This window comes from Danio aesculapii, chromosome 15 (assembly GCF_903798145.1).
Source record: "Danio aesculapii chromosome 15, fDanAes4.1, whole genome shotgun sequence".
Lineage (NCBI taxonomy): Eukaryota > Metazoa > Chordata > Actinopteri > Cypriniformes > Danionidae > Danio > Danio aesculapii.
This window is the reverse complement of record NC_079449.1, coordinates 40,961,217-40,972,975: the sequence shown is the minus strand read 5'-3', so window position 1 is coordinate 40,972,975 and position 11,759 is coordinate 40,961,217. Positions and strand designations below refer to the sequence as shown.

The 11,759-nt window shown below is 34.3% G+C and overlaps 1 protein-coding gene across 1 annotated transcript in view; it reads left to right on the top strand.

Moving 5' to 3' along the window:
- Positions 1-5,830: 5,830 nt before the first annotated feature.
- pik3cb (phosphatidylinositol-4,5-bisphosphate 3-kinase, catalytic subunit beta) overlaps positions 5,831-11,759 on the top strand; it is a 79,602-nt gene continuing 73,673 nt past the window's right edge. Inside the window, exon 1 of the mRNA XM_056473251.1 lies at positions 5,831-6,282. The gene's annotated coding sequence lies outside the window, so the exon portion shown is untranslated. The remainder of the gene's footprint in view (positions 6,283-11,759) is intronic.

The following is an 11,759-nucleotide window of genomic DNA, read 5'->3' as shown; positions in this document are numbered from 1 at the left end:
TTATTTGGATTTATATGTAATAAGCTAATTTACGCCTGTAGACGAGAAACAATTACTTGAGACAAATTATTTAGCTCAATGTCACAAACGTTCAACAAAATAAAATATGATTGTGTTTATGCGATGCAAAACTATTATGGTAGTTCCGCATGTGGTAGCTATCAAACAATGCTCAAGCTATTTAATCTATATAAGCTATATTTGTCGCATTTATTCTGTGTCCATAAAACACATTACATTTTGTAGTACGTACTAGAATCAAACTGCTGTAAAACTTTGCGCCTGGATCTAAAAAACAAAACTTTATGACTACAATCTAAACAGGTTATAGCCTCACTTTTAATAAAGTGTTTGGGTTAAATAAAGTGCATATTTTTTGCACGATTTAATTGTAGGCTACACAACTTAAAGCCCAATTAAACAAACCCTGAAATAACCTATTTTGATGTCTTTAATCTACAAACACTTTTATTTCTGTAAACACATATTATACAGACCTATAATAGCCAATGATGAATAAATATACAACATGGGTGTGCAAGTAAATATTTAAACCTGTTTTAATAAATAGTTTTTAAAATGAATTTGCAAATGCTGTAGCCTGTGGAACTTAAAAGAGTTAATGTCTTAATGTTAACCTAGCCTACTTTCTCCATGCGCACAGGCCACCACAAAACAGAAAAGTCGGAGCGCTCCTGCCACGCGTCATACATACATTTTTATTTTATTATTATTATTTTGTCAAATATGCTCACACAAAATTTAGGTACACGGTTTTAAACCTTGTGGTTTAATTAAATTATATTTGAGCTTATATTCTAGCAAAGTTATATTTTCAGTGCATTCGTTAAATTAATATATGACAGCAGTTATTTTATCTTAACTTACATATAGCTAATAGGCTGCTACTACTACTATACTACCGATAATAATAATAATAATAATAATAATATCAATAATAATAATAATAATAATAATAGACTAATAATTACAGACTAATAATAATAATAATAATAATAACAATAATACAGACTAATAATAATAATATATTAACAACAGACTATTAATAATAATAATAATAATAATAACAACAACAGCAAAAATAGGGCTAATAATAGGAATTAAAAATGACGAAAAAGAACGTGATTATACTACAGAGAAATTGTTTTCTCAAAGAAAAAATAAGATTTGTAAAAATCTGCTCAATAGACGATCGCTTTTCATATTTAACTATTTTAGTCACTGCTTGGCCCCATCCCTCCGTCAACCACAGCTATTATAGGTGCCAGGTGTGCATCACATAATACGCCCGCATACAGGATGCAAGGCCATTTTGAGTTAAAGGTGGGCCCCTTTTCAAGTATTTATGTAGACCTATTTTGTGAAAGCGCATCGGAATGCTGTCACAAATATCTCCTCCTTAAATACTTTTGGCAGTTTTGGAGTTGTACAGGTGCATTGCTCCTCTTTCAAAGCAGTTCATCTGCAGCGCACGTGTGTTTGTAAATGCTGTAGGAATATTGATAATTGATAATTTTCAATGAAAAAAATATATATAAAAGGCTCAATTAATTGCAAAGAAACTGACAATTATAAGTATCTGAACTAGACGTAAAATGTCTGAAAAGTGAAAATATCGAAATAGTATTAAAATAGTAGATATGCTGTCGTGCACGTGCAATAATTTTGAAGTAAATTATAATAATATAATATTGTGTAGAATTACTAAAGAATAATAAGAAAGTATTTTGGAGTCTAACTTTCATAAGAATTTAAAGCTTGGTAGTCTAATCGCTTGTCATTTTGACTTTATTTGGGCTTGTGTTTCTTGTTTAACTTTAGTCTATGAATTTAAAAACAAGTTTATTATTTTGTTTTAACTTTTATTTTTTAACTTTTAATATTATTTAAATTGTAATAATAAACCAAATGTTTAACATATTTTAGAAATTATTCTTGCAGAGTATAGACAACTTTTCTACAACCCTTGGTTAATCTGTAGTAGTAGTTGAAGACTAAAGTGAAGAGAGACACGAGCAGCCACCTGCAGGACAACTAAAAAATTGCATTAAAATTAATAGCCTACATAGATTAATCTTATATTACTTATATGCATGTATATACATACATATATGTACACAATCACACACACACACATATACACACACACACACACACACACACACACATACATACATACATACATACATACATACATACATACATACATACATACATACATACATACATACATACATACATATATATATATATATATATATATATATATATATATATATATATATATATATATATATATATATATATATATATATACACACATTTATTAAACATATATTTATTAAATATTAGTTTGCCAACAAACAGGCTATTTAGAAATCGAAAGATTGAATTCAAGCAAAATATTGGAAAACAATTATTATTATTATTATTTTTTTTGCTTCCCTTGATTTTTCTTCCTTTTTAAATTTGCATTTAATATTTTTCTATAACATAAATTTGGGTGTACTAGTTTTTGGACCGCAAGTTTTTTTGTTAAGCTTCAGATTTAACTCCAGCACTGACTAATCTAATGAATATGCAGCACAAATATAATATTGTATAGCTATTAAAAATATAGCTATTAAAAATATTAATTTATTTAAAAGATAGATTTGTTGGGGGCTGTATATGCTGAGCAATGTATACAGGCTATATAAGGCTAAATAAATAAATTAGGAATACTAAAAATGTCTTTTTAATGGGAGTTGAGCAACACAATCGTCCGGGCCCATCGTGGGCTTCATATTTAGGTGCGGAGCTGATCGAGTCAGAAAGTTTGCCTGCTAAATGATTAGCACCCAATCACGAGTAAAGCAAGTTTCAAGCGTTTCTAAGGCATGGTCGTTACGTTGCACATTATTAACATAACATAATTCGAATTTCTAATGCAGCTTCATTGTGAATATATTATAGGTCAACTTAAGTCCAAAGCCTTGTATGTGCGGTCTATACGAATTTTCTCAATAGCCTAATTTATTGTTGCATGCGATCCCTTTTCAGCACGAATTGTAAATTATAATTATCCTTGTTGTGATGTCATCACTTTGATGTAGACAGATTCAAATCAAACAATTAGAATCGTTAAAATTATTCTAAATTGAAAATACAGTACTTTGCGGCAGCGATGCACAAAGACGCAGCAGAAGATACGTTTTGGGTTTGCTAATTCATGAGTTCTTTAGCCCACAATATGTGTATGATGTTCCTGAGGTTTCCGCTGTTCTGACCTCGCGTCACGACACATGCTGTCGGTTTCCCAGTGGTTTTGACACAATTGAATTCCCAAGATTGTTAGGAAAGCTTTAAACTGGGCGCAGTGGTTTCCACGAGCTCCCGTGCCCCTCGTCTATTGAAAAAGGGGAGAAGGGTCAGCTGTGTTTTCTATGCACAGGAAAATAGTCGAAGATTTGATTTGCACAAAATCCGGCAATTGTTATGAAGCACATGATTTTTGTCAGAATTCATAATAATTTGGTCAGTGGTTTCATTTTATATTTTTTCTCCTTTTACAATTGGACATTGAGTGAAGATTCACCCTACGTGATGTTTTGTGTTATTACCTTTGATGAACAATAGACGACACTAAATAGCCATCTCTATGCCAAGATTATTATTGGGGTGTGTTATGATATGCCACACTCGTTTGTAAATAGGAAATGTATACACACAATTTGTATGGGCGACCCTTTCACCCAAGAAGGAACAAGAAAATGTTATAATGAGGGTCAGAAATAGTCAGCTAAAAATAAGTGATGTGTCATTTCCCTCTGGAAGATAATGAAGACAAGAGATTCTTGCTGAAATAATGCAGTGACCCCAGAACGACCTTTGTCACCTAGGTCATTCTAATATTATCAGTTGTATATTATTTACTTTACATTATACATGTTAAAACACTTTCAGAAAAACTAAATAAAATACAAAAACATATAACTGGTCTTATAATATGTTTTCAGTAAACAACCCAATGGAAAAAACATGGATTTAACATTTATTGACCATTTGAATCTGAATCAGCAAACTTATGCAGACACCAAACATATGCTAGCTATAACATCTCTTAGATTTTTTAGAACCATCATTAAATGATTTAATTCTGTGGATTACAAACAACAACAAAATAATTGCAGGTGTATCAGCAGAAGATGTTTAGATGTCATGCTCCTTATTTCAGCATACGATAATTTTAATAAGCATATACATTTTGCAAATAACCTTCAAACTTCCATCTACATCTAGTTTATCACAGAAGCACAGCCCTTCTAGAGATTAGGGTTTTTAAAGACATCAAATCTAATTAAGCAACAAAAAAGCCTTTTATACTTGGCCAAGGTTCTCAATTAAACAAATTGTTATGCTATGATAGCCATTATTATGCACCTAGGCATGGGGGCTCCTTTCAAGTGTCATGTGTGTCTAAAGATGATGAGATTAGAAGTTAAGTTGGTTTAGATCCCTTCAGCAGAATGTTTAACGGAATGAAATTTAGTCAATAATCACATACGACACATTTCAGACATTAACAACATGGGTGTAATTATTATTAATACATATTGTCATTCTCTAAATAAATACAAACATACGTGTATAAATATTACCACACAGTTCCATGTGTATGGAGTCATCTGTGGGATGACGAATGAAGAAAGCTGAAAACTGACTTACAAAGTAGGAAAACGAATAAAAGTCAGTGGATTCAAGTTTCCAGCTTTCTTCAAAATATCTTCTTTTGTGTTCTACAGAAGAAATGACCTCAAACAGGTTTGAAACAAGTGATGGGAGAGTAAACGTAATGACAAAAAAGTCATAGTTTGGGCAAACTATCCCTTTAATGCAAAATAAAATAGATATGAGTTGATCCAAATTGTATTGATTTTTTAATACTCAAAATTGCTTAAAAGTTATTTCATTATGACATAATAATAATAATAATAATAATAATAAATAAAGTCATTGAATTATCTGTTTTGGCTGAATCTATCTAATGGCTGTCACTCGTATTAACCTGGCCAGATTTATGAAACATCTAAAGCAAATTAGAGACTCAAATAATTACTAATTCAACATCTACATTTACGCTTTAGTGTGCACTTCGAGAAAAGTTCATAAAAGTTACAGCTAAGAAAAACTTAATGGATATTGGTCTGGTAGAAAATAAGCTTTCAACAATTTACCCATTTCACACAGTACATTATCATTTGTTTGTCTAACGAAATGTGTCAGTAACAGAGTAAAAGTGGCCTGCAATAGGCCTACACATACATTTGATATTCTACACAACGAGGCTGAATGAAGTCAGTCAAAATAACACTTACGTTTAGAGGAAAATTAGCCTTACCACTAGATGACAGCACAACGCCGTAAATAAAAAGGCGTAACAGGTCATTTGAAGGAACTAATCAAGGAAAGAGAGTAACAGCTTTGGAACATAAAAAATAACTATTTGGTTAATAAAACCGAGCGGAACTTTTATAGTTTTCTAATCTATAATCATTTTCAATTTTCCACATTTTTACGAACTGATCTAGCATATATTAATAAATAATTATGACCTATTGATTAGTAGGGGGGATTAAATTAACCAAATTAAACTAAAACCTCCACAAATTAACCGAAATCGTTTAAATGCTCGTGCCCTAACAAACAGGGAACGCTGTTAAGAAAAAACAAGTGAAACAATTAGACCAGGCAGCCAATGCAGTGCACCGTCATCCCAGCGGAATGGAGGAATGCGCAAGCGGAGTGAGAGTCACGCAGTTCATAGCCTACGGCCTAGAAGAGGAGATCTGCGAGAAGATAGTTACAATACATTAAAACATTTGCGACTGCATAAGTTGTCATCGCATTACTTTATGACTATTTCCGGGTGAGATCAGGGCTAGGTTCGAGTGTCTGTGAGCTGAACTGTTCGCGAAATAGCGGTTACGTGTGGAAAGGGAGGGCGTTCAAAGCAAACAGGGAAAAAAAGTCGAGCGATCGCTTGTTTCGCTCAGCCAGCTGAAAGAAGCAGGAAGCGGATCAAATCAGTTCACCTGTCGAAGGAAAGACGGTATCGAGAAGCTTTGCTCATTTTTCTCGTCGTGTCGCGATTAAATCTCAAGTCGATGTTTTTGGAGTTTAAATCGTAACACGCACAGTAAACTTTTAACATTCATTTTTTTCGCGAATCACAGAACTGGTGTCGTACATTTCAGCCCAGTGGAACAATCTGTACGGAAGGTAAGCTTTTTGCGTCATTTAATAGATGTACTCGGTTGTGTTTGTAATGTATTGGTTTGAGTTTTGACTTGTCAGATTGCGCTGATCCTCACAAGACGGCTTCTTTGATCTCAATTGCCTCAGTGTTTATTTGCTTATATCCGGTTAAATAATATGGATTGTAAACCTAGGCAAAAACATTTCGCGGAGAAGAGTTGTTTCTCCCAACTGGTTAATTCATAATTTAGGCCTATTATTTTCATAAAATTACGTTTGTATGAAGATTTCAGACTGCATTCTACATATTTAAACTATTAAACCGCGGTGCTTTACTTTGTTATATGGTGTTATTTCAGATTTTGATATTCGTTTGGTTTAGTGAATACTTATAACTCGCTTTAGTAAACATTGCGAGTAATAAGACTGGGAGGTTTTTAGAATCCAAGTAACATCAGTTGTTCTTGATATATAAAAAAAACGTAGGGTGCGTTGGATGACATTCCATTCCAAGTTTACCTGACAATCCGTATTGTGGCTTAATGTCGTAGACGGATACAATGGCATAATGCTGGACTAAATCACTCCAAAGCGGTACAGACATGAGTAATGAAGGCACTCTCAGCCTCAAGGCACGCCCACAGGCCGTTCATCAACCTCCTCAGGGACGTATAGAGACCTTTTAAGGGGCAGGGTCTCACTAGGAAAAAAAAGGTCACTTTTTATTAAATAATTAATTCAAAAAGTCATTCAAATGAGTTCATTCAAAACAGAAAATCATGTCACCATTTACGCACAAACCTATTTGACTTTTTTCCTCTTCTGTTGAACACATTTTGAAGAAAGCAGGAAACCTGTAACCATTGACTTTCATGGTATTTGTTTTTTCCTACTCTGGAAGTCAATAATTTTAGAGTTTTAGCTTTCTTCAAAATATCCTAGTGTTAAACAAAATAAAGAAACAAAAATTCGGAACACCTCGAAGGTGAGCATATTTACATTTTTGTGTAAGCTATCCCTTTTCAATCTATTATTATTATTTTTCCTGTTAAACAAAATAATAATATATTGGAAGATTATTGGAGAGACTGACTTCCATAGTAAGAAAAACTACTATAGAACTCAATAGCTAGCCTATATGTAGCCTACATGTTTTTATTAACACTATATAATCTGAATAAATTATAGCAAAATTACTGTTCTGTCGATCACATTGTGCTAGCTACTGTAAGGTCAGCTAGTAACCCCTGTTTTACACACACACTCCTGCTGCATTCCAATTTGCATACTATCCATCCTAAATAGTATTCGAATATAGAATGAGTGTGTCCCCAACCATAGTGTTGAAATGAGTACACTAAAGGTTCCCGGATACTCTACTATTTTCGGTAAAAAGTGTAGAACCATACATACTCTAACCGCTAGTATTACCCACAATACATTGCGCTTTGGATGTGAATTCTACTAGAATTACAAACTGGTTAAAAAAAGTGTAAATAAACTACAAACAATGCAGACATGCAACATTAACCTCAAGTATAGAGGTGAGTTTTAGTCGCGATTTAGTTTTTTTTAAATGTTTGATAAGGAAAGCTGCTCTGTAATAGAACAAGCGCACATATACATACATTAATTCATTTTCCTTCAGCTTAGTCCCTTTATTAATCAGGGGTCGCCACAGCGGAATGAAACACCAACTTATCCAGCATATGTTTTACACAGCGGATGCCCTTCCAGCTACTGGGAAACATCCATACACACTCACATGCACACACACACTCATACACTAAGGCCAATTTAGCTTATTCAATTGACCTATAGCGTGTGGGAGAAACCAGAGCACCCAGAAGGAAACCCACATGAACAGGGGGAGAACATGCAAACTCCACACAGAAATTCCAACTGGCACAGCTGGAACTCAAACCAGTGACCTTCTTGCTCTGAGGCGACAGTGCTAAACACTGAGCCACCATGTCATCCTCACATATACATAAATTATATAATTATTAGCATTAAAAAAATAATAACTATCCCCAGGAAAAAGTTTCTTTCCAGGAGCCCCTACTGCCTACCCCTGCACGTGCCTGATACTCCTTATATGACACATGATACTGAAAACGCACAGAAAATTCAGAACTTGAACTTTGAAAGTAACATGCATTGTAAATGGTCTTTGGGTTGGTTGACTAAACTGAGTTTGACACCATTCCTAAAGTGACATCTACTAAATAAAAATTTAGGTCACACTTTATTTTGATGGTCCGTTTGTTACATTTAAGTTACATTGCATCTACATGCCAATTAATTCCCATTAGATTATAAGTAGACGGTTGGGGTTAGGGTTAGTTTAAGTTGACATGTACTTGAAAAGATTCTTATAGTCAGTTAAATGTCTGTTTAGCAGCAGTATCAACAGATAATAAGCAGACAGTCTACTAATACTCAAATGGACCATCAAAATAAAGTGTTACCATTTCATTAACATTTCATCTGCTATTTTCAGTTAGGGAATTTATATTGTTTTGTACTATCTGTGAGTCAACACATTTCCTCCATTCAATAAGAGACAACACAAAGAAATCAGATCTGTTTTTCCACTCTGTTTATATTTTTACATGACATACTATTTTCAGCCATTGTATTAGTGTGTCTAGACACGTGTTTTTTGTGAGTTGAGCTCTCTGGCCCTCACCCAACTACATGTGACAAGTGCTTCAGAGAGACTGTGATGTCATCAGTCAGGGGACACAAACACTTTGGGATGCCCGTACACACTCCCTCACAGTCAGCAGAGAGGTCATTGTGGTGACAGGGGCCATGAATGGGCTGATTCTCTCAGTCATGTGAGAGCACAGTGCGTGTGTTTGTTTTAGAAGCGCAGGGAAACATTTTTCCTAAGAAATGGGTACAAGCACACACATACACACCCCCAGGACTAACTGTATGGTTTAAAGAACATATTATGTATGACAGAGCCAGTTATTCTGTTAATAAATCAGTAGAAAATCAGATAGGGTCAGTTTCCTAATAGAAACTAGGGTCAGTTTTGCCTAATGGTCAGTGAGCTTGACTCTGAATGAATGACACTCTCTCCATCTTCAGTACCCAGCTGAGGTGCCCTTGAGCAAAGCACCTAACCACTAATTGCTGCTTGGGAGCTGGAAGCAATAGCTGCCCATTGCACCGGGTGTATGCTCAAAGTGTGTGTGTGCTCACACTCCTCACTTGTGTTTGCACTTGGATGAGTTAAAAGTAGAGGACCAGTTTTGAGTGTGGGAAAAAATCACTTTACAAGGCTCACTTCACTTCCTGGACAGGATTTAAATTAAACCAGGAGTATAGGCCGTAATCTACAATAATTGAATCAAGTGAAATCGTATATCCTTGCTTGCTTTAGCATCACTCTACAGCATCATCATTTTAATGAATACTGTACATCACTGATTTTTCTTGCATAAGCAGATTCACGAATATTACAGAATAGATCATTATTTATATTGTAATAGTTTCAACATCCACAAAACAAGACATGTCCACCAAGATGGTTGAGCTTGATCAGTTTACGGGCGGAGGACATAGGTAGGCTCACACGGAATTCCACAGATTTTTAGCCCATTATTAATTCTGTTTATTTACTTGTGTAAATGTGTGTAAGTTTACAGTTATTCAGTTTTGAAATTATTTTCAGTAATATTATTGACTAATATGAAAATATTCATATGATTCATTTACAATACAATTTGTAAAGTAATAATTTCTGTCCTTTAGTAGATATATTATATGAGAGACTTGCTTTGTTTACCGAATAAGTGGATCTAATTGGATTTGCACAGTAAACATTAAATAAAAAGTTAAAAGGTATTTTTAATTTCATATATTGAGTCAAATATTAAGTTTTTAGTTATGATATTCCCAAAATCATTCCGCATAAATCCGCAGATCAGTTAGATCAGGGTCAGATGGCATTTCTGTGTGGAGTTTGTATGTTCTTCCCGTGTTCGCGTGGGTTTCCTCCGGGTGCTTTGGTTTCCCCTATACAGTCCAAAGACATGAATGAATAAGATAAACTGGCCGTAGTGTATGTGTGTGAATGCAAGAGTGTATGGGTGTTTCCCAGTGTTGGGTTGTGGCTGGAAGGGCATCCGCTGCGTAAAACATATGCTGGATAAGTTGGCGGTTCATTCCGCTGTGGCGACCCCAGATTAATACTTAGACTTAGCTGAAAAGAAAATGTATGAATTAATGCAAATGAGAAGCTAAAGGCAATGTCAGCTGAAGTGCCAATGTCAGTACAATCAAATAATTTTCTGAACATGAGAAAATTCTTTTAAAGTAAATCGATTCAAGTCGATTCAACTCTCTTTTTGAAATTAAACTGCACACATCAGCTGTTTAATTAAAAATATACATTTTTAAAATCAATTTAACTATTTGATGCACATCACACTGGTGTGATTAGAACTTTTAATGCATCACGTGATCAGCTGCTAAATCTGCTTTCCTGCTATGGCTCTCACTCAGCCAGCAAAATAACCAGTTTCCAGCTTGCAACATTGTTAGAAAACTGTAACTTGGGAGTGCAGCCACCTTAGACATCTGTGAAAAGTCAGTTCTTCCGGCTCTTGTATTCCTCAGCATATGGACTATAAGTATGCTCAATGGGACTATGTGTGCTATCTATGCAACCTATGACTCCTGGAAAATTTTCATATTTATGGAACAGTACCTTATATATAGCCTGGGTTGAAGCACTAGGGAAGTTTATGTAATATGGTCGTAATTCACAAACTGCAATGCTAAAGACTACTTATGTTAACAATTTCCATAACAAATACACAGTATTATATTTATGAAAACTTTCACAAGCCCAAATTAGGTTCATTTGCTTGATTCATCAGACTCCTGTCTGCAAGATCTTTTCTAGCTGTTTGTAAGCATTGTTCTTAATTGACATAATGCAAATAATCCTCCAAAGTATATTAATTTATAGTTAAACTTGCATTCTTGCAGGCTTAATTTAAGCCTCAATTTAGTCCTGAGGTAGCCCTGTTCTTCCTCCAGCCTATTAAAATCTGAACTAGACCAAGTCTAAGGACTCATTCAGTTTCTGCTACTGAAAACAAGACACAGCGCTCAGGAAAAGTTAATTCAGAATAAAAAGCAAACATAAAGGACGAGGGTATCCAGACACTGCTACTGAGCACCTGTAAACAGAAACTCACCTCCGAGTTCTGGTTAGTCCACTGCTTTGGAATCAAGTGCCTGGTTACATTGGAAAAACAATAGAAAAGTAGAGAGTTGGAGAGGAAAACCATCCATTAATTTTACAGCCAAGTGCTTCAGCTTCAAAACATAATTATGCGCAGTGCATACTTCAAAATATAAGTAAATTAATTGTTGTATTTTAATGTCAAGAAATTTCACCCTTTTTGCATTCTTTGTTCATTTGAGGTCATATTGTGCATTTTTTAGTTCACCTAAAAATAATTTAGTTATTAATT